Genomic DNA, 6,188 nt, shown 5'->3' with positions numbered 1-6,188 from the left:
GTGTTTTTTTGATCAACAATTAAATCGTCTTTAAATTCGATAATATTGTCACTAGAACGCAATTTTTCATTAAAAGCCTTATTTTCATTATTTAAAGAATCGTTAAAATTCTTGTCACTGTTATTTATAGAATTATTGAGAGTCATATTTTCATTATTTATTGAATCATTAAAATTTTTATCACCGCTATTTATAGAATTATTAAAAGTCATTTTTTCATTATTTGATGGATCGTTGAAATTCTTATCAATATTTAAGATCGTCTTTGGAACCTCTTCGATTCCATTTATTTTAAAAAAATATCGATAATGTCTTTCTAAACAATTATATCTCGCGCTAAAATTATCAGATACTAATGCCCAAAAATTTACTTTGATTGTCAATGGCAATACAGAATTCAACATATTTCCATAATTTGGACTTTGTTTATTTGGATTTTCTATTATTATGTCATCTTCAGAATTTTCAGTCTTTTTTAAATTAGCGGATTTTTCGGTTCTTTTAAGCAAATACTTTCTGACAAAAAAAGTAGCTACCATTGATTTGGCATTAACACCTCGGTCGGTTCTTCCCGCAAAAACGGGAATATCATCTACGAATAGCTGTAATTTTTTTAGTGCATTGACGATATATTCACATATTGTGTTATTTTCGTTTTTTTGAAGCGCTAGGCCTGCATAACTTCTTCCATCATATGAAAATTTTATTGCAATTTTGTGTTTTGGAACATTATTGGTGTCCATTTTCAATTGAATGGGATCGCAGTAAATTAATTGACTAAATTAAATTGTAGAAAATTATGCAGTCGAATCAAAAATAATTTTAACGAAACTAAATCGAATTAAAACTGATGATATTTAATATGAGCAAATATTGGGTATTTTAGTATAAAATAAGTTTATAAGACATCACACAACAGTGTATTTTTAGTAACTGCTAGATAAAATAAATTCAAACAATATAAACATAGTAATGAATATTTGTGCATCAAAATCTATCATTTACATATTCTTTTGTTATTTTTCTATTAAAATTATAGGTCAAACGCTGTGATATCTGGTTATTTATACAAGAATTGACAATTAAAAATACAGAAATCATCGAAAAATAGTTTTAGTGCTCTAATATTCCCATTGACTAAATAAAAATTACATAAAATTATTAAGGCTTCATTGAAAGAAAATATTGATTATTTTGGGAGAGGATTACACCTAGCTATTTTTTAAGAAAAAAGAATCTCTGCAGAGATTATAATTTTCAATAATCTTTTTAAACAACAAATAATATTTGTTTACTAAATAGTTTTTATTGAAAATTTAAGGGATTTATTCGGAACCACTAAAAAAAATACATTTTTTCTTATTCTTATAATTGGAAAATAAAACCCACTTAAATACAATTGTCCTAAAAATGTTTATCATGAGAGAATGAAATAAGATAAAAAATTTAAATCCATGTATATTTGAAATGTTATAAAAAAAATATTCAATTGCCTAAGAATGAATATATTCAATTGAAATACATCAAAAAAATAAACCAGGTGTTTATCAAACAAATAATTTTCACTTATTAAAACTAAATTGACTATTTTACGCTTAATAAGAAATGAAAATGAAATCGTACCAAAAATATTCCAGTCCCTCGTTTAAATATTTAAATGTACAAATCAAACTAATTAGCTAAATTTACAATGAACATATTTTAAAATATTTTTTATTCATAAATTTATTTGATCTCACAAAATTATTATTAAAGATGCAAATAATAGCTTAGAAATATACCAAGACTCTTCAACGCAGTTTAGCGCATATTTTCTTTTTATTATTCAATAATAGCTTTTACGCCCTGAATATTATGTATTTGAATACTTTGAAAGTGCTAAAGCTTGCATCTATGTCTCACAAACATCTAGATTTTTTAAATACTAATATAATATAACAAAAAAATTAAAAATATGCTTATTAATTTGCAATTATGGCCAAGCATTATATTAATTCAATATTGTATTTATTTGTTTACTTTTACACAAAGTTGCCATTATATTTATAAATCAAACAGTAATTTATCTATTAATAAGCAAGGCAAGAAATCAAAAACGGAATTGTTTAAAAATCAATTTTTATTGGCTGTTGTATCATTAATATGGTGTTATATGTTTAATTTATTCCTGTATTAAGGATGAAAACAGTAGTTGTAAGAAAATAAAATACCTTTTTAAATAAAATAATTTAAAACTCCAATTCTAGCTTGCATAAATTTTTTCTGGTTTTCCATTTTTCAATCATGTGAAATATTATAAAAGAAAATTACCTAACCCCCTAACCCTTTTAATATAAAAATCAAACACAAAATGAAAAAAGTAAATCAAAACGCTAGGAACAAATCTTATTTATGATTTTAAAAAAATTAAATGGTTCATTTATCTTAAGTTTCCAGTTAAAAAAAGAATTATGTGCATTTTTAATCGTACGATTCGGTATTTTAAAACTTATCTCAAGTTGAATTTTTTTTAATCGATCAATTGTTTTCCTATTTACATATAATTTACTGATTTTAATTTATCAACAAGGAAAAAATATAAAAAATATGATGAATTTTGGCGTAATTAAAATTTAAAATGCAAAAGTAAAATGATTAAAAAGATCTATTGTATCAAAAATAGACCAGATTCCCATAAAGGAATCAATAATAATCAGAGATTAAAAGAGAGGGTGATGATAAAACTCAAAAAAAAACATAGATGATCAGACTTAATGATATCTTCCGATTCTTCTTAAAATTAAATATATATAAAGACTTATTCTACTAGGGAAAAAAGCAGCGTTAAAAAATATTCCTATATAAATATATATTTATAAATTACTTATTATACAATAAAACCAATCTAAATGCGACAATAATATTTAAAAAACGAAAAGAAACGAATAAAACAAAATAATATATTTTTTGTGATAAAACTTATTTTCATCAAGTATTTATTAAGCATATATTTGTAAAAAGCTACAATTTATTTTCATATAATATTATTTAGAATTTATAATAACATGATTTATTTTTTTAGCATTTAGATTAAAAAATTTTTTTTAGTATTTATTATAGCTTATTTTTTTAGCATTTATCATAAATAACATATTTTTTAGTATTAATTTAACATAAGTCAATTTTATAGTTGTATTGATTCATTTAAACAATATATTTCTAAATACATCATTTTATATTTTCATTTAAAAATTATAAGTGCATCTTTTATAATAAATAAATGTCAGCACATCACGTACCCAACTTTTTTTTGCTAATTGTATGCATATTTTCCATATAATTTGAAATTAAAGATAAATACACACTTATCGAAAAATACACATCTTAAAATAAACACAATTGGAAAAAATTATAGTTAAAATTTTTATATTTTTATGCTTCCTCAATTGTGTTAGATCTTTAAATACTTTAAGAATTAAAAACCATGGGCTATAAAATTTAATAATTTTTTAGCATCATAAAAATAGCATAGTAAAGCAAAAGAATATATTGATTATTTTTATATTTTTAATCCACAGATCGCTTTTTGACGATTATTTTGCAATTTTTTCTTTGTATCTTAATTTTGTGTCCGGAAAAATAGCACCGTATGTCTATGTTTAACTATAAATAATCATTTTGCAACATGAACTAAGCGAAAATATATAAGCATTGTAAAATTTATAGCATTTTATACTTATTCTATAACAGAACGATTTTCATATCATAATTGGGTCAGATAATGTGTTTTTAAAATTTTGCAACGACCATATTTAGTTCTAAAAGTCAAATAACCTTTCTTGTATTTAAAAATCGAAAACTTAATGTGTTGTCACCTTTTATATTAACATTACTCTGAAAAGCTAATATGGCCATGGCTAGAACTAGCTCACATAAAATGTGAATATATAAATAGAAAAATAAAAATATGTACATATTTAAAGTTGTTAAATAGTTTAGTTTACCTGGTCATATACTATGATATAGTGTCGGTAATTTCTGATCATCTGAAAGCATCTATTTAATAAACACAAAGTTTTAATGAGAAAAATATTGCAAACTTTATATTATAATTTAAATACAAAGCAAAAACATGGTATTTACCCAACATAAATAAAATCTAGATCTTTCTATCTAATAAATATAATCAATTTTATATACATATGTGTAAATTCGAAAAATACTAAATAAACGCAATTTTCAAATATATATTTCTCTCTAGAACTCGTATTTGTATGTATTTTTTCATTAGATAACTATATGATTTTCAAATTTTAAAATTAAACTACAATGGGATTAAATTTAACATATAGTATCTTTAGAATCTGCTTTATATAATATATAAATGGTTTCTACATCCTTGAACGTTCTATTTTCTTTTTTTCTAAGATTCTCGTTTTTGTCTTGAAAATGATAAAAAGTCCCAAAAAAAAGTTATATAATTTTTTTTGGTGATAAAAATGCCGTTTTTATAATAGATAATCCCACATCTCTAAAAATGATATATTTTTATAGAATTTAAAAATATATATTTCTGTATCAAATTAATATTCTCATTATTTCCGCAATATAATGTATTATTTTAGTTTCTAAAAGCTGTTCAGAAATTCATTGTGATTTATTATATTGTTATATTCATTTTTTGATACTTTAAAAATCTTGAATTTAATTGCTTGATAAAATATAGCACATTAATGCCGATTTTTGTCTATTAATTTATGTGCCAGTTTGCCAAATTGTATGGTCTAGATTTTTTAAATAGAAATTTTACGCATGTTTATGTAATATAGACGTTCATTTAAACAAAAAATACGACGAACTTATGCGCCGCGTTTATTCCATATATTTAATCTATATATAGCTTTTGTATGAAAATCATAGCTCGAAGAACCTTTTAATGTACATATATCGTTTTTTGTAATTAACCTAGAATTTATAGGTCAGAAAAATATACTAAAGAGAAGTTAGTTATTAGAATTTATAATATAAAATATAAATCAATATTTTATTGAAGTAAGACGTAACAGCTTTTAAATTGTTAACTTTATGAGGCTTAAATGCTGAGATATAATTGAAACTTGTATACAAATCATTATATCATATATTGTGCAATTTAAATAAAATTATCATAAGACCATTAAATGTATGGCTGTTATTTTTATTACCTGAGTTTAAATTATATATTTACCAGAAAATATACGCATAAGCGTGAATTTATAGCTTGAAAAAAAGCAATGATCTTTTCATGCATAATACTGTGATTTAAATAAATTTTTCAGATGTATAGAAATTATATTTTTAGTTTAAATCCGTTAAAAATAGTATTTTTATTCAAAATAATTTTACTAAAATTTTATGGAATATTTGGCTATTCTTATATTATTGAAATTATCTCTTATGCATATAAAATACAAATTTCTTGCATAAATTTAGCTGTCTATTGAAAACGCCCAGAAAAAAATTATAGATTACAAAAAGATAATACAAGCAAGTAGAAATTTTTAGATAAAGGTATTTTATAATTTCAAGCTGATTTTGAAAATCTCCATTATCACTATACAAAAATTCAAGAAAATCCGAATGAAAAAACAGAATATACCATCATTATAGAAATAAAAGTACTTATTTATGTGACGAATGAAAATATAGGTGATGTGGGCCATGAAAAAGCAAAATAGTAGCTTCTAAAAGGATCTAAGAAATATTTGCTTCGAGTAAAACTATAAAATTATGCATTAAATCATATTTTAAACGATAAAAAGACATTTATACACATTTTTTTATCACAAAATAAGTTTTGAATTGTAAACCTTTTTTTTTAAAAAGATCGAGATAATAATATTTAATCCAATTTTTAACACGAATAGTACCATATATAAACACATGGAATGATATGATCTCGAAATACCAAAGGTGTATATAAAGAGTTTAGTAATGACAGCAGAAGCAGAATTTCAAACACAAAGGATAACATCATGGAAAATATTTAGATCAATAAATCTGAAAGAATAAGACACATTAAAAGAAAATTACAAGGATTATGATGCGAGGGAAAGCATTAAGAAAGTTCATTCCGTATAGGGACGAAAAGTCTTGCTTGAACAAATAAAATTAGCTAACAATTAAATTAATCAAAAAATAATAAATATGATTAAGCAGAATAAAAAAAA

Source organism: Rhyacophila brunnea, unplaced genomic scaffold (assembly GCF_057557595.1).
Source record: "Rhyacophila brunnea isolate RB1 unplaced genomic scaffold, BYU_Rbru_1.0 scaffold_93, whole genome shotgun sequence".
Taxonomy (NCBI): Eukaryota; Metazoa; Arthropoda; class Insecta; order Trichoptera; family Rhyacophilidae; genus Rhyacophila; species Rhyacophila brunnea.
Note: the sequence above shows the minus strand (reverse complement) of the source record.